Source organism: Triturus cristatus, chromosome 4_2, assembly GCF_964204655.1.
Source record: "Triturus cristatus chromosome 4_2, aTriCri1.1, whole genome shotgun sequence".
Taxonomy (NCBI): domain Eukaryota; kingdom Metazoa; phylum Chordata; class Amphibia; order Caudata; family Salamandridae; genus Triturus; species Triturus cristatus.
In genome coordinates this window covers 295944024-295962476 of record NC_140586.1, presented here as the reverse complement: position 1 = coordinate 295962476, position 18453 = coordinate 295944024, and the positions used below count along the sequence as shown (strand labels likewise).

Here is an 18453-nt window from a genome sequence, read left to right as displayed (position 1 = left end):
ATTAGAGCTATGTGATGTGTCATGCACTGCTCAATTATTTTGATAACATTATGCAATGGGATTGGTGCAGCAACATGTAAGCCCTCACAGCTTCTAAAGTCTGCTTGGATGTGCAGGCCTGTACTTGTACACGGCCCTCCTGCCAGGAATGTAGGAGCAGCAGTGGTTAATTTGCACAAGCCTGTGGACACCACTGGCATTTACTTCAGGGAAACAGACTTCTTTCCTTCATCCTGCACTGTCTGGGTCCCAGTCTGCAACTACCTTAACCTCTTGATTGCTGTGGGTTGGGCTAGCAGGCTATCACCCGTTACAGGAAAGGGTCTAAAGCACAAAATGGACAGATCAAATTTTAAACTCCAAAATGACACTTTTTTGCAATGTGGGTGGCAGCAAAATTTGGGTCCCAGTTGAGTTGGTACCCAGGGAAGCTTGCAAAATCTGGACATTTCTGAAAACTAAACACCAGGGGGAGCCCAGCGTGATGTGACGTGCTTGGATGTCACAAAGTTTTTTCCCAGAACCACTTTGGATAAAAACACAAATTGTTCTCACATTTCTGTGAGGGAATGTTCCAGAAACTGTGGGAATCCACAAATGTCCTACTACCCAATGATCCCACACATTTCCTGATAAAAATGGTACTCTACTTGTGGGGATAGGCCCAGTACAAGTGACAAGAAAAAGCGCAAAACACAACATGGAAGGACCACATTTTTCCACAGTGACGACAAACTTCCTATCTGACCCCAGGGAGGTTATTAGTTAGGGGTATGGCTGAATGCCAGAGTAGGCCACCAGATCCTTTAGTTTTTTCTGGCTCCATATTGACATACATGGGGTCTAGTGGGCTTTCTGTCCCCCTGGGCCCAGATTAGGGACAAACCCTCTCTTTGCCCCTCAGAGGGGGAAAGAAAGACTGGATATCCCTGTTGGGTTTGGGCCATGGCCCAATGCCAGGGTGGGACGTCCGGAACCTCTTTCTTCTGTCCAAATGTAAAATCCCTGGTTTTTAGTGGGCTTACTACTTTCACCCTCGAGCCAGATTTGGCGATACCGTCTCAATTGGGCTAACCCTAGGATTTTGCCACTTCTGGAATGGGGTTATGGCTCGTTGCCAGGGTATACTGTCCCTATCCTTTTGTTTGTTTTGATGCCATTTTGAAATGCCTGGTGACTACTGGGCATCCTGCCTGGGAGCAAATTGAAGGTAAATCCTTTATCTTACCCCCCTCCCCAGGGGGCAGAAAGACTGGTTTGCCCATTTTAGGGTGGGGGTATGGCACAATGCTAGGGTGGGACACATGCACCCCATAAGTTTGCTGAAACGTAAAATCCCAGGTGTCTAGTGGCTTTTTGCTCATCTGGGGTGGCAAAATTGGAATAATCGCCCGCATCTGTGCCCTTTTGGATTGGGGCACCCTCCCAGGTCAGGGTGGGATGCCTCTGCCCTTTTTTTCCCCTGGTGTCTATTGGGCTATCTGCCTCCCACAACGGAGGGGCAGGCTGGGGACAGACCTCCCAAACTGTCTGCCAGGGAGAGCAGAAAAACTATTGTGCCCTTTTTGGAGTGAGGGCATGGCTCTGAACATGGTGGGACACTCTCATCCCTTTGTTCTTTTATCAATTATCCCTCGTGTCTTGTGGGCTTCAGTCAAGGGACAGACAAGGGAGAACCCCTCAATCTACCCCTCCCCGGGGAGGCAGAAAGACGGCAGTACCCTCTTTTGGGGTGGGGGCATGGCCCTATGCATGGTGGGCCACACCCCTCTTTATATTTTTGTATTATCCCTGGTGTCTAGTGGGCTTTGTACCCCAAGGGGGCAGATTGAGGAAAAACTCCCCATCTGTCCCTCACAGGGCAGAAAGACTGTAAAGCCTCTTTTTGTAGTGAGGGCAGTGCCTCCACTCCTTTGTTTAATTTTATTATTGTTCCCTGGTCTCTAGTGAGCTTTCTGTCCCTGAGGTGGGGCAGTTCAGAGAGACTATAGCGGGAAGCTGGGAGAGGTGATCGGAGGCTCCAGGTAGTAGTGGAGCTGCAGCTGCTAGTAAGGCCTGCCTCCCCTCCTGATCACCCCCTACCTCAGAAAACGTTTGGGAACCAGCACTTATTTTTTATACAAATTAAGCACTATCATAGCACGGCAGCTTTCAAATTCCCTGGGTGGTGAGGACATGATACAAGTAGAGCATTGTCCAAATCTCCCTGAGGAGAGCAGCTCACATCTGCAGATGAACAGGAGAACACAAGCAGAAGGAGCATGTTCTTATCAGAGCTTCCAAAGTCCCATAAAGGTGTCACAAGGCAGGTATCACAGCACAGGTGCCCCTGGAGGGTATTGTGAGCACTATAGCTTCAAAAGTCCCCGAGGGTGACTCAAAGCATGGATGATACTCTCTGCAGAAGAGTTTAAGTAACACAGGGCCTCATTTGCAAACTTGACGTAGGTCGGCACCACAAGGCTCCTGCTGTGCTGCCCTGCGTTAAAAGAAAAGGGCAGGAAAGCATTGTATCTATCAAATATGGCACATTCATGTCCTTTCCCCCTGCACTGGTGCACAAATGACTACCATGCTACAAAGCAGTCACACTTGCACCATAGTGCAAGGGTGTCTGCATAAAAGAGGTGATTGTTTTGGCATGAAAACAATCAATAAAGGCTATTTCTTCTTTCTATCTGCGCCGCAGAATGCAGCACACATAGAAAGAGGAAAAAACCCAGAGAAATTATGTTATTTCTCCTCGCTACGCTTCCCCTTTGCCACCCCTGGGAAAGTGTAGGCTTTTGACGCATTCCCAGGCCTACACAATCTCGTGAATCTAGGACTGTGTTGAATGCCATGGGTGTTATGTAGGAACACCCAGGCCCAAAAAGAAAGAAAAAAGAGAAAGAAGAGTGAAAAAAGATCCTAGGTGAAGGACCCACTCAGCTAATGGAAGACCACTCTTTGTCCTCTGATGCCCTCACACACCCCGAAAGGTGTCATGCTTCATCATTGGGCAGTGCTCCTCGTAGGGCCGGCGCTGCAATCCCCTACGGGCCCCCCGAAGGGTCACTTTATCGGAGATCTTTTGAGGACTGCCGGATGTTGCATGCGGGTGTGTGGTGAGTGGGTCCTCAGTGGAGGGTGAAAACAGTGCGTGCAATTGTGTAAAAAAGTTAAGAAAGGGATCATCATGCAGCCAATGTAGAACAGATGTACCCTTAGCAGAGTCTAACTGCTTAATAAAATATTCCCCTGGTGATAGACTTTGCCCAGGTGTCTTAGGTCATAGGTCGACATGTTTCGCGCTTCTGTCGCCATAACGGTCGTATGCGCTTCTTCAGGACCAGAACTAAAATGAAGGTGCACGTGAAAAATAAAAGAAAACATAAAAATACCCTCCAAGTAGATCAGGGCAGAAAACTGTATACCCTCACTGTGGTTACAGCGTAATAGTAATGGCCGCTCCTGATCGATACCTAGAAAAGAAACACAGGATAGACAACAGGCATGTGCATCAGTGAAACTTGATGCATCATATGTGTGCCACAGTTGTGTGCACAACAACCACATAAAAATAAAATAGGGACACGAAATACACCAGTACATTGGTGGTGCTGAGTGGATTAACAACCCTGGATAACAGAAATACTGCTTAAGAAAGATTAACAATGTATATGGCAGTGCATGAAATTGTGCAGTAAAAAGGTACAAGATACGGTGTGGGTAAAAAGAACCTGAGCCCTGACAAGTACAGCCCAAAAAGGATATGCCACATGTAGGGAGCAGAGAGTTCTTACTAGGTGATATTGAGACGGTCGCTCCACAAACTAGAAGCATGGGCTGTCCGTGAGCTATTGGAATAAACAAAAAGATATGAATACTAAACCTGTAACTAACATATCAACTAATCAGTGAGAAGCTGACAGTACAAACTCCGTTTTTAAAAAATAACTGAGACTGGTAGTCAACTCACGGTAGTTGACTACCAGTCTCAGTTATTTTTCTGCCCTGATCTACTTGGAGGGTATTTTTATGTTTTCTTTTATTTTTCACGTGCACCTTCATTTTAGTTCTGGTCCTGAAGAAGCGCATACGACCGTTATGGCGACAGAAGCGCGAAACATGTCGACCTATGACCTAAGACACCTGGGCAAAGTCTATCACCAGGGGAATATTTTATTAAGCAGTTAGACTCTGCTAAGGGTACATCTGTTCTACATTGGCTGCATGATGATCCCTTTCTTAACTTTTTTACACAATTGCACGCACTGTTTTCACCCTCCACTGAGGACCCACTCACCACACACCCGCATGCAACATCCGGCAGTCCTCAAAAGATCTCCGATAAAGTGACCCTTCGGGGGGCCCGTAGGGGATTGCAGCGCCGGCCCTACGAGGAGCACTGCCCAATGATGAAGCATGACACCTTTCGGGGTGTGTGAGGGCATCAGAGGACAAAGAGTGGTCTTCCATTAGCTGAGTGGGTCCTTCACCTAGGATCTTTTTTCACTCTTCTTTCTCTTTTTTCTTTCTTTTTGGGCCTGGGTGACATTTTGCGCCTGGCCGTAGGAACAGTGTCCTCTTTTGCGTTTAAATATTGTTATAGGGAGCATGGACACTGGACCTTAATTAGCTCTCCGGTCCCCCCCCCCTCTTTTTTGTGATACATGTAGGAACACCCACCATAATGCTCATGGCATGCCTCCCTATCGCAGGGTGAGGCAACGCAGTGACTGTGCTGCGTTGCTTCAGTCCAGGGCTGGACTAGCCGTAGCGGGCACCGGGCATTTCCCCGTTGGGCCGCCAGGGTGGTGTCCGGTTTTGTTACCAGGGGCCAGCAATATGAGCCCCCTGTAACAAAATCTGCCGGCCCCGAGCAAACAGCTCGGCCGCACCCCTCCTCACCTCAAGGGGGGGCAGGCGAGCAGTTTGCCTGGACCAGTTTCGGTTCCCAGTCCAGCCCTGCTTCAGTCCATATCTACCTGGCCATGAAAAGCCACTAAAAGTGACATTCTGGCAGTGCAGGGGCCTTGTCAATGAGGTCCCCAGTTCCTAAATTCCTCTTGAGGATTACATACCCCTGGATTCTCTCAAAGCACTAATGCCCCATGCGAGATAATGTAGTGTTGAAGCTTTCAAGGTCTCCTGGGTGATGCATTAGGCAGGTACTCTTGCCTGTATACCCGCAGGGAAGATTAAGCGCTCAAGCTTTTAGTGCCCTTAGGGTTTCATCAATCTTGAAAAGGGTGCCCTCTACAGGAGAGCATGAGTGCTGCTACAGTGCCTGCCTTGACAAGCAGTCAGTACCTCACAGGAACCAACGGCACCCTCCCTGATGGGCAGCCTTCTTGACGTAACTACAGTGGCGTAACAATAATTGAGGGGGCCCCCCTGCAAGGTAGGTGGAGGGCCCCCTCCGGACTCTATCAGGAGCTCCCCAGCCGAAGTGCAGTGCTGAGGGGCCCCCTGGAGCTTGGGGGGGCTGCAGCTTGCCCCCCCCACTCCACCCCCCCCCCCCCCCCCACGCCGGGGCCATTGTTACGCCCCTGCGTAACTACGTTTAAGCGCTGAGACGCTCCAACTTCCGCTTTTCCAATAGGCCTCCAGCAGGGCTTCTCTTTGCAGAAGAAGCACAAAAAGGCGCCAAGACTGCGGCGAGGCCTCGTGCTGGCCGCAGTGCGGCTGACGCCGCGGACTGAGGCTGTCAGTCTTCTACTTTCCACAGCGCTCAGCGTGGGTCGGCCCTTCGGCTGTTTTGGGCAGCCTTTGTGCCAGGCTTTGTGGTTTAGCGTCGGTTTAATGCTCCACTCTGTCGTGTTGAATATACAGAATATGATACCCCAGATTTGTGTGTAAATGGGGTGCTCCGCCATTTGAGGCTAACCTAGTGAGACATGATAGACATGTTTGCTCTCCAGGGCGGATACTGCTTCGTGGCCTGTGCTGACAGTGAAGTCTGAGTTATTGGATTCTTGACACGCAGGCCAGACTAAGGAAACCACGTGGCGGCCACGCGCACCAGTCAATGGGGACAGCATGGCTGCAGTCTCCAAGCAAGAGACACCTGTTGGGGTTTTTGCCATGAAGTGCGGCAGCCCCCCAGTTCATTTCACTTTTATTTACACTTACGGCCAGCTGCCTATAGTTTACAACAAAATCAAGGGCACATGTCAAGAGCAATACAATAAAATACAATTCAATGTAACGCTTACAGTATGCTCCAAGGTTCCTTATAGGATTTCAAGAAATTGAAGATTAGTGGAAGGGAGAGTTGCCCGTGGAATGGGTGATATGATGCGCAGTACAAGGTGTCAGGGAAGAAATCTGTAGCCAGGGCTATTGGAGAAGATTGTTCAGGGGCGTATGCATAATAAAATCAAGCGTATGTGGAGAAAATGTGGAAATAAAATAAAAGTCAATGGATTAATTGCAATTTCTCCTTTTTTCAAGGAGCTTATGATTTCTACCGTGCAAGTGGGCCACAGCAGGCCCCTTCCTGTCATTGGTATTTAAGGACTGCGTCACGGTATGCAGGTCCCTCAGTGCTGAGAAATCATGAATGAGGACACGTGGGACTGTGGAATACAAGTTCACAAGCCCTTAGGTGGCACCTAGGTAGAGGTGGGCGTGCCACTGAAAGCTCGAGCCCGGCTCGAGCCACATGCCTGGCTCTGGCTCAGCTTGCGGTCCTCTTGGACCCTCGAGCCCAAAACGAGCCGAGGCTACTGCCTGCCATCCAGGTTCTACTCTCGTGCGCCAGAATTAAAGAAACAAGGGTTGACTTTTGATGTAAAACAGGAAAGGGAAAACAGCGTTCATCTATTAGTTAAATGGCACAATGTGATATTAAAAAACTTCGGATTTATCTAGGCATCCCCACATGAAGTAATTGCGTAATTCCGGGCAAATATTTTATTTTGCCGTGCCTCCTTTTCTGTTCTTGCTTTTAAGGGCGCTTTGTAATAGTGAGTTCAGATGTGAGAGACCGGAGGGCCCCTCGCGTTCTGCAGGATAGGCGGGGCGTCCTTTTTCGTTATGCATTTGCGTCGCTGGCTTATTATGGACATAGGGCTGTATGAGGCTGAAATCGATAATCTGTTTTTTTTAATGCACTTTCATTTCAAGTATGTTGCTGCAACCATGGCAATGGGCAGTGGCGACCGTGGCATGCAAAAGTGCTCATAGGCCTCACAAACTATCCTGCAGGGAGAACCACTGGCTCACGTGCGTGCTTTGTCTCCTGTGAGCCAATGAATTGCTGTATTTGCAGCAGCGGGCCTCTGTTGGGGGTCGGTCATTAGCAAAGCTAAATAAATAGAACCCCTTCTAGACGAATAAGAGCTCTCAAGGTGACCTTGGCAGGCAACTGTCCGTGCCGGTATGTATTTTTCAATACATTCTAGTACCTGTACTATAAAAGCTGGACCACAAAAAAAGAATGCTAAATAAAACTCACAACAGACAAGAAGCCCCTCGGGATTAATTAATCTCTGGAAAATACTGCTCATTTGAAACAAATAGCAGCATGTAATGCATGCATTGGTATGTCTGTAGGTGGATGCCTGTACATAGCAATAGGGCTGAGAGGAACTGCGTCAGAGAAAGTTCCAGAAGGATAGTGGCGGTACCAGCAGCACCCTCAAGAAAATCTTTGGACCGTGACTCAATTTTTTTAAACAAGTTAAACCTTAGACAGGCTTTCTGTTCCTTTGCTCATCCATTGACAGGGGCGCAGCTTGATCAGTAAGATTGGGGGGAGCGGAGGGGGGGGGGGGGGCGGTGAGCTTCAGATTTTCCAACAATCACTCTGGCATTTAAGGTTAAAATACATTATACAACTAAGAGGGTGTATGAAAGGGGCATTAGGGGCAGTGGAAAGGGAGAGGAATGCAGATTGGTAAGATTACTAAATTATAGAAAACACAAGATTTTGTAAACATAACCAACATTTTTGAAGGCTTTCAAAACAGAGGGTGTGTGTGTGTATGTGTGTGTTTGTCTGTGTATACGTAAAACCAACTGGTAAAATTCGACAGGCACCTCACCATACCCAACTGAAACCACTTACTTGTACCCAACTATTTTCAAAAAATATATTTATTGGGGGGCGTGTAACACCCCCTCCCCTTGAAACTACAGCCCTATCTATTGATCCATCCAGCCGTAGAACTCACATTTCTGTATCCCTGTACCAGTACTCAAATCCCTCGAAGTGGCAGGCTCTCTATTTCTTTGCTAAGCCACCAACGCCACCCCGTCCCGAGTTGGCATGCTCTGTACCTGTGTTCCAATCTATTGCGCTGTCCAGTTGTAGAGGTGACAGGCTCCCTATTCCTGTGCCAGTCACCTGGGGAGATGATGCCTCTCTTCCTCTGCTAATCAACCAAAGCCATCCAGTCCCAGGAGTGACTGGTTCAGAAAGCTGGCACGAGGGTAAAAAGCCTGCCACTGCTAGGAAGGCACAGCACAGAGGGTTGGCACAAGAGGCGTAGCCAGTCTGCCATGGGCCCATGTGCAAGACAGAAAATGACCTCCAGTCTGCTGTTTACACAGTAAAATACATCAATAATCAGAGTTCAGTGGGCCATTCCAGCCTCTGTGCCCAGGTGCCACTGCACCTGCTGCACCAATGGAAGCTACACCCAATTGGAACAGAGATATGCAGTTTAGCTTTGCTAGCGTGGAATTGCTCCTGGGGTTTAGCAGAGGAATAAAGAGTCTGTCACCTCAGGGACTGGCTGGCTCAGAGATATGGCACAGATCTATACACCGTCAGACCTTGAGGTGACAAGCACTCCATCATATGTGTATCCTGCTGTAACTCCCAATACTACACGTGATAAGCCCTGATACATTGAGTCAGTCATGACATGAAGAGACTGACTTTCTGTTCCTATGACCCCGCCCCCTCTCCAAAAAAATACATCCAGCTTTAGGGGTGACAGGCTTTTATACCTGTGCCGTGTGTCTACGCCTGTCACACGTGATGTGGCAGATTTCCTCCTCTTCAGCTCTTGAGGTGACAGGATTGGTATCTTGGAGCCAATCCTTGAAGACAGTCTGCCCTGGAGGTGACAGGCTCTCTGTTCCATTGCCAGTCCCCTGGCACTACCATTCACTCAAGGTTATAGGCATTGGAACCTCTCTGTTCCTTTGCCAGTCCCCTGGCACTACCATTCACTCAAGGTTACAGGAATTGGAACCTCTCTGTTCCTTTGCCAGTCCCCTGGTACGACCATGCACTAAAGGTTACAGGCATTGGAACTGGCCCCTATTTACTCCTGTAGGCTTAGTACTACTGCATGTCTGTGGCAGTGTCTGTGTCCTTCCAGTCGTGGAGGTGGGAGTCTCCAGGGTTGGACAGGCCGTACTGGGCATTTCCTCAGGAGGCTGAAATGGTGGGTGGGCCGGTTTTTAGCAGTGGGGGCGGTTTGTTACGGGGGAGGTCGGTTTTGTAGCAGTGATTTATTTATTTATTTTATTTGTAGAGTTTTATATAGCACTGGCTAGACCCGGAGGTATCAGAGTGCTTTACATAGAGGTGGCCATGTAATATTGTCTTCCAGTAACAAATGCAGCAAGCAAACGTTTCCAGCCTCCCGGGGCCAGGCAATGCTTCCCCAGGGACTGGTCCCCAAAAATTGTCAGTGCTGCTTTGGGTCCCCAGTCTGGCACTGGCAGGCTCTAGAAAGCCTGGCCAATCCCATGAGCTTCTGGGATCCTAGAAGAAGCAGGCTTGGCGTCTCTGTGCTAATCCTCAAATCGGACTGCCCGGGTGGTGAGAGGCTTTTACTACTCTGTCAGTGTCCTTATGTCCTTGGCAGTCCCACTAATCTACCAAACCCTAATCCTGATCCGGTGCCAATCATATGTGCTCTTCGGAACCTAGAGGTGACAGACTCTGAACCCCTTTTCTAAATCCTTGGGAGACCCAGCCCTAAATGTAACAGGTTTTGTAGCCCTATACAAAAGTAAGAGGTTTAGTAGTTTTCCGCCTATCTCGTGAGCCCTGCTGATCCTAGACGTGACTGGCGTTATATCCCTCTGCGAATTCCTTGTGCCCTTCATACTCTAGAGGTGACAGTCTCTTTATCGCTCAACCGATCACATGAGCCCTTCTGATCTGAGTGGTGACAGGACTGTGAGGTTAGATCCCTCTGACAACCCCATGAAAGATCCAGCCCTAAAGGAGACACACTCGCCATCCCTCTGCCAAGCCCATAAAGACTTCCAATTGAAGGGGAGGCAGATTCTGGATCTCTCAACCAATCCAATAAACTCTTTCAATCGAACAAGTGACAGGCTCTATACTCCTTTCCAGTCCTATGAGTGCTTCCAGTCCAATCCTGGAGGTGACAGACTCTGTATCTATCAGCCAATCCCATGAGCGCTTCAGTCCTGGAGGTGACAGGCTCTGTATCTTTCAGCCAATCCCATCAGCGCTTCCGCCCTGAGGTGATAGGCTCTGTATCTTTCAGCCAATCCCATGAGCGCTTCAGTCCTGGAGGTGAGAGGCTCTGTATCTTTCAGCCAATCCCATGAGCGCTTCCGCCCTGAGGTGATAGGCTCTGTATCTTTCAGCCAATCCCATGAGCGCGTCAGTCCTGGAGGTGAGAGGCTCTGTATGTTTCTGTCAATCTCGACGTTTCCAATCCTGAAGGTGACAGGTTAGGTATTTTTTAGCCAATCCCTTGAGTGCTTCAGTCCTGGAGGTGACAGGCTCTGTATCTTTCTGCCAATCGCATGAGTGCTTCCAATCCTGGAAGTGACAGGCTAGGTATCTTTCAGCCAATCCCATGAGTGCTCCCAATCCTACAGGTGACAGGTGCTTATCACGTTTTCGGGTGCCAATTTTTCCCAAAGAATTATATTTTCGAAAAAAAATATCTCCTGCATATTTAAAAGCAGATTTTATATTTTAAAAAATCTGCACTAGAGCGGATTGTGACTGCGAATCCCTCTGCAGAGGTATCATGCGGAGGAACGCGGCTTTGAATTGCGCACCCAGATAAACCAACGGAAAGGATGTGTTTGTTTGAGGAAGAGGTGAAATGTGCCAACTTCAGCCATCTCTAATGCCCAGCAAGGTTCAGGAGCTCCAGCCCTGTTTTTCAGAAGAGGATTGTCCTTCTCCCAGCTGCCAGTATGCACTGTGCGACCTTGGTCCCCGGTTCCCGCCCTCCCTCGCCGATATTTTTGTAGAACGTTGCAAACCGGTAAGATAGTTCCGCGGGTAGAGCGCCTGCTTCACAGACCCTTTTGAGAGATCTCGTGTTCAAATCTATGAACTCAGATTGTAATCCTTCCCAATTGGATAAAAGCAGCAATTCCATTCAGTACCCCCATAGTGCGATCTATTTATTCGAGCGCCTTGAAACGATTTACTTTTTTGTTCTATGCCATAGAAACAGAAACTATTGCTAATACAGGTGAGGTCAGCAATTCTTGGTGATTTCACGATGGATGGATGGTTGGGTGGCAGGCACACAGACAGGAACATGTATCAGTTCTAGCGGCTTCACTTTCAACCATGTCAATCGCAAGAGAGCATAAGAGGGAAGCAGGGAATATAAACAGGGAGCACGTTTAACTGGGTTTCTTGATAGGCACTTCGTGAGGTACAGCGCTATGAAACAGTTATAGCTGTTCATGGCGCTGTTCAAAAACTGAAGCATGGGGCGGCACGCATAGGCATGTATGCAATAACAGTTTTTTCTAACTTTTGAAATATCTTGTGGTGTCCTATGGACTTTAGCAACACAACAGATGTTGGACGGAAGGCTGAACATTGTCATTCATTCACCCCTAGTCACAGATCTGGGTTGATTCCATCGTTTTTTTGCTCACCATGCCACCCAAATTTGTCCCCAGCCTTTCACGTCCTATCATTCGAGCATCTAGTGAAAAGGCACGCTGTCTAAATGTAAGCGGTCGTTGACATCAATGTGTAATCTGAAATGTACAATGTCTAATTCAGAAGGAGCTGTTTCTTACCTATAACCGCATATGTGTAATAACATTCGTACTATTCAAGTAGGTAATGACATGTCATTCAGAGAGGGGCGAACCCACCCTGTCAGCAATCTCTATCGCAAACTTAAAAAAACACATAGACTACTGATTGGAAAACATTATTCATGCGACCGACCACAAGAAGGACATTAACGATCATTGCATACATTTCTATGCATAAAGCACGCCTCGTGGCTAAAGATTGACCCTGGGACCCGCGTTCTGCTCCCGGCTTGCCTACTTGAAGTACCGTGTGGTCCTCTGCAAATTAATCACCCTGGGGCAGATTTACAAGCCCCTTGCACCACTTTTGCGTCACTTTTCCCATGTTAAAAGTGACGCAAAAGTGGCGCAAGGGGCTTGTAAATCTCCCCCCCCCCCCCGAGACTACTGATTGGAAAACATTATTCATGCGACCGACCACAAGAAGGACATTAACGATCATTGCATACATTTCTATGCATAAAGCACGCCTCGTGGCTAAAGATTGACCCTGGGACCCGCGTTCTGCTCCCGGCTTGCCTACTTGAAGTACCGTGTGGTCCTCTGCAAATTAATCACCCTGGGGCAGATTTACAAGCCCCTTGCACCACTTTTGCGTCACTTTTCCCATGTTAAAAGTGACGCAAAAGTGGCGCAAGGGGCTTGTAAATCTCCCCCCCCCCCCCGAGACTACTGATTGGAAAACATTATTCATGCGACCGACCACAAGAAGGACATTAACGATCATTGCATACATTTCTATGCATAAAGCACGCCTCGTGGCTAAAGATTGACCCTGGGACCCGCGTTCTGCTCCCGGCTTGCCTACTTGAAGTACCGTGTGGTCCTCTGCAAATTAATCACCCTGGGGCAGATTTACAAGCCCCTTGCACCACTTTTGCGTCACTTTTCCCATGTTAAAAGTGACGCAAAAGTGGCGCAAGGGGCTTGTAAATCTCCCCCCCCCCCCCTCCCCCGCTTAGTTCCTTTATCTGCCAACCCCGAGAGTGGTTAGAAACTGAGTAAGCATTGATGTTAAGTCCCATTTATAAATTGAATATAAATATGTATATTAATTTTTAAAAAGTATGGCCATTTGATCTTACCGCTCGGGTGGATGGCTGACTGGCTCCCAGTGCCGGCGCCTCTTGTCTGCACCGGGGATTCTTTATCCGGTTTGCGCGGGCACCCTGTCTCTGGGGGGCTTAAATCTCCTCTGACCAGGGCGGAGAGCCAATGGGGGCACTGGGTGTTGCCTTGGCTGCCAGAAAGCTCACTTGCCCCTTGGTGTCAGCTACTCAGCCCCTCCTTGGACGGAGAATCCTTCCCGCTCCACCCACCCTCCCGTCTATGCTCCCAAAAGCGCAAAAATGCAGGGACTGCTTCTGTTTTAGGAAAAAAGAGAGAAACGTTGATCCATGTGTTTTTAAAAAAAATATTTTTTCCTACAACGATGTTTTAAAACGTGAGATGCAGATCCGAGCATATGTCCAGGGATGTACCATTTGCGTTGGGGGGGGGGCGGGGGGGGAGGAGAGTTGTTCTTCAGAGGTGGTATCTAGAGAAAAAGAGATTGACATTTACTAGAGGTCTGTAAGAAAGGGAAAAATAAAATGGGGTGAGACGATAGAACGACCTCGTTCAACGTGGGGGTTTGTGAGGTGAGCTGAAAGGATGAGGTAGCGTGAAGATGAGGAAAAACTTGCGGAAAACTGTAAAAGAAAATAAGAGAAGGGAGGGCATGAGCGCGAGAAAGGGGAGACAACAAGTGTAAAGAGAAAGAAGTGAGAAGAAGAAAGGATGAGAACGGAAAGAATAGGGAAAGGGCGGGAAACTGGAGATGAATCCAAATAGATGGCTAACGTGGAAGATAGTTTTATGAAAGAAGAAGAAACGTGGAAACTAGGGTTGGTGGAACGAATTTGTACAGGAGGGAAGTGGGATGAGCGCCAGTTGTGCTACTCTGCGGACAACCTGCCCTGTGCAGGCACGAATCTCAGCTTGGCCGGCTCAGACGTCGATGCTTCCGAGGTCATAAACTGAGCTGATTCAATATTGCGCTTGTTAAAAAATAGCACCTACTACGAGACGCCCTCCAGCAGGCAGACATTAGTACACGATGTGACGTATGGAAATATCATTCCTACCTCATTCCAGTGAAGAAAGAGAACTGGAGTGGAAGAACTGAGAGAGAACTTGCCTGTGCATTCCCGTGCAGTGGATGGAACGTTGTCTACTGTCCCTGGCAGTTACACCTGGGCTGAGCTACGTGTACCATCTATTCCTCGTGCGGTCTGGTCTACATGCTTGTACCTGTGCCTGCCTGCTGAATAAAACCTCTTGTCAACCAACGAGCCGTCGGAGAGTGCCTGTGCTTCCTACTTGCCAACATGCATCATTACGTGTTCCTATTGCACGTCACATCCGGCACGTTCTACGTGCGCAGTAATGGACCAGGGCGACCAGTGTGGGCCTCCTTCCGCCCACCAGAACCTATCCTAAACAGACCTGCGCTCACTTATAATACTGCCAATAAAATAAACCTCTTTATCAACATATTAAAGACTCAACAAGTGCAGATTTAGAAAGGTTGCAATCGTAATAGCACTGCTTGATTTGGGCCGGGGGTTGCAGGTGGGGCTTACCCTCACTTGTTTTTGGAGAGGAACACTCAGTTTTCTTCAGCGGGCTTTCACACAGCAAGAAAGTGAAAAACACCCAAAGGGGCAAATAGGAGGAAGAGACAGATGAAAAAAACGTGACAAACGGAGAGAGCAAGAACCTACAAGAGTGAGATAAAAGGGCCGTATTACAGAAAGTGCCCCATGGGCGCAAGGGGCGGTTGCGCCCGCTCTGCACGCCCTGGTACACCTTGGTATTATTGAAGGGGGCGCAGACGCAGCTTTGCCTGCCACCAGGGGCACCTTGGTATTATAGAAGGGGGTGCAGACTCTTGTGCGTCCCCGTCTATAGTACCGATAGCGCTGGCACACTTAATGCACCAGCGCTAACTTCAGAGGGTGTTCCCTCATTTGCATAGCGGTGTACCCTATGCAAATGAGGGAATTTCTTTGATTCTGCGCCTGCACCATATTACAGACGCGGGCGCAGAGTCAAAGAAGCCCTCAGCAGGCGCACTGACAGTGTGCCATTTAAAAGGTGGTGCACTGTTAGTGCGCCCCCGGACAGCAGCCTGCTGCAGGGGGTAAAGAGGGTCCCATGGACCCCCCAGACATCCCCTTGCAGGTCAGTGCAGTCACTGACTTCACCCGCCTGCAAGGGGATCTCTAATCCCCTGTGAAAGTGCAGGCGGGTGCCGCCTGCACAGTGAAAACACGGAACGGCTGCCCCGCGGGCAGTGCATAGATCATAATAGGGCACATTGGCATTCTTTGCACCCAGCGCACCTTTTGAAAGGTGCCCCGGGCGCAAACAATGCCAATGCGTAATACGTTATGTTATGTTGATGGAATTTTTAACGCGCGCAGATACTCCAGGGAGTGTCTCGGCGCGAACCTTAAGGGGGGAAGGGAAATAGATTAAATAAAAAAGTACGTTTTCAGATTTTTTTTAAAAAGGGAGGGGTCCTTGATGCAACAGAGGGCAAAAGGAAGTGAGTTCCAGGTCAGAGCGGCCTTAAGAGCAAGGGAGCTGCCGCCCATCCTTTGCAAACGAAAACGAGGAACATGGGCTAAGAGTTGAGAGGCAGAGCGCAGATATCTGATTGGAGTATAGAACAAAAAGCGTTTCCGCAAGTAGATTGGGCCAGAATCAGATAGGGCACGATGTGCCATAACCAGAGCTTTAAACTTAACTCGCTCGGTTACGGGCAGCCAGTGGAGTGAGCGCAGATGCTGTCTTACACTGCTTCTGATTGGGATGTGAAACAGAAGCCTGGCCATCACATTCTGGACTACCTGTAGTTTGTTAATCAAGTAGCCCGGCATACCAACGTACTAAGCGTTGGCATAATCTAAACGCGAAAGAATCAAGGCCTGGGTAACCGTTTCTTTAGCTGCTCTAGGGAGGAGTGGAAGAAATTTCCTGAGGGATTGAAGGATTCCGAAGCAGTTCCTGACGAGCCTCATGATCTGCGTGGAAAAGAAGAGATTCTCTTCAAACCAGATCCCCAGATTCTTGGTGGGTTGCCCCGTTGAGGAGGGTGATGGATAACTATCCGGCCAGAGAGCGTCCCTAAACTGAGGGGGAAACTTCCATAAAGGAGGATTTCTAATTTGTTCTCATTACATTTTAACTGAGCAGCAGACAGCTAATTAAAGACTGCTGTCAGACAGTTTTTTGCAGAGGCGGTAGCACACTCAGATTTTCCCCAGGTAAACAAAAGCTGGGTACCATCAGCATATGCAATAATTTCGGCCCCGAGATCCTCCGCCAATTGAACCAAGGGTGTAACATAGATGTTAAAAAGGAGGGGGCTCAGAGAGTACCCCTGCGGAACCCCTGTAGACACCCTCTGCGGAGAGGAAGCACATGGGGGGAGCCAAACCTGTTGCGACCGGCCCTCTAAGAATGATTTCAACCAGCTCCAAGCAGTACCTGAGATACCTATATCAGCAAGTCGGGATAGCAGCATAGTGTGGGGAACGGTATCAAATGCTGCCGAAAGGTCCAGCAAAATCAGAGCTGCCCTTCCACCGGAATCCAAGCATTCCTGAATGGCTTCGGAAACTTCCACTAGAGCTGACTCAGTGCTGTAGGAGGCTCTGAACCCAGATTGGGCTGGATGTAGAAGGCCTGCGCTTTCAACAAAGTTAGTGAGCTGTTTGTTAACAACTTTTTCACAGACTTTCACCACACTGGGTAAAAGAGAAAAGGGGCAATAACTCACAGGGTTCAAAGGATCCAGTGGTGGTTTTTTAGGTCTTGCGCCTAGCGTTGCACTGCGCAGCCATGCTCGCGCAGCGAGAGTCCTTTTTTCCGGGGTTCAGAAATGGACCCTGGAATCGTACACGCTTGTGCGTGTGTTTTTTGTTTTGTCTTCTATTATTGGGCTTTTAGTGGCTGTATTTTTTAGACAGAGCACGCAATAGGCTAAAGGCGGGTGCATCGCTCCGCGCACGGCCTATTGGTGTCTGTTACGTGCAGTAAAGCCTATCTGGTTTCAATTATTGTGCCCAGACATGGGCGCGATAATTGAAAGCATATGGCTGTCTGTGGCGCATGCGCGTGCACCATTGGCGGCTGTCTCTGCTTCCAAAAGCGATTGCTTTCGGTTTCGCGATCGCTTTACTTGTGGCTTTGCTTTCAGTTTTGCGATCACTTTACTTGTGACTTTGCGGCTGCAATACAGTTTGTTGCTTAATTGGGAGGAATGCGTGGCTAATCTTTACGCGGTTACAAGGTAAAATAAATGAAGGCAGTTACAAGGCAAAGTAAATGAAAATGCGCTGCAAATATTTACTTCGTTACAAGGTCAAAGAAATGAAGGCGGTCACAAGGTAAAAAAAATGAAAAATGTGCGGCAAATATTTACATGGTTACAAGGTAAACAATGCGTGCCTAATAATTGCACTATACTTCTCTTTTTCTAATGTCGCGTCAGGCTTACTGAAATAATTGTCTGTATCTGCTTAGCTACAAAACAAGGACTCGTTGGGGCTAAGTAATTCTTTCTGACTGGACTGAAAACGTGTGATTTTGGATAGAGTTCTTTCTCTTTTCGTTACCCGATTCCCTTAATCTAAAATGGCGCTTGTTTACAAATAGAGTTATAGACATATAGACAGAAATACACAAAGCTAGACCTAGGTACAGGAAAACAGACGTACACACATATAGAAAAGGAGATTAACAAGCAAAGAGATATACAGAAACAGAGGCACATACACAAAGCTAGAAACTGAGACAGATAGACAAAGAGGAACAGAGGCAGAGATAAAGACAGAATCTTATAAACACTAAAAGGCACATATATAGTTTGATACATACACGCAAATACAGTGTACACATAGGTAGACACATATAGCGGAGCATGACGGGCACAGAGGAGCATATACAAAGACAGAGACACACAGATAGACTGAGAGAGAGATAGAAACGCACAAACTAAGAGAAAGATGAATACACTATGAGAGAAGAAACAGACAGTAAAACAATTACATCTTGTGGCTTTTCTTTCAGTTTTGCGATCACTTTACTTGTGGCTTTGCGGCTGCAATACAGTTTGCTGCTTAATTGGGAGGAATGCGTGGCTAATCTTTACGCGGTTACATGGTAAAATAGCGGTTACAAGGCAAAGTATATGAAAATGCGCGGCAAATATTTACACGGTTACAAGGTAAACAATGCATGCCTAATAATTGCACTATACTTCTCTTTTTCTAATGTTGCGTCAGGCTTACTGAAATAATTGGCTTCTGCTCCCACTGGATTAGATAAGGGCCATACACTTACTATTAGGCCAACAACGCATTCTGGGCCTGTTCTTTATCTGCCCCCCGACGCCTGCCC

The 18453-nt window shown here is 48.2% G+C and overlaps 1 protein-coding gene across 1 annotated transcript in view; it reads right to left on the bottom strand.

The window, feature by feature from the left end:
* TNN (tenascin N) overlaps positions 1-13260 on the bottom strand; it is a 190555-nt gene extending 177295 nt beyond the window's left edge. Inside the window, exon 1 of the mRNA XM_085601594.1 lies at positions 13089-13260. The gene's annotated coding sequence lies outside the window, so the exon portion shown is untranslated. The remainder of the gene's footprint in view (positions 1-13088) is intronic.
* Positions 13261-18453: the final 5193 nt, after the last annotated feature.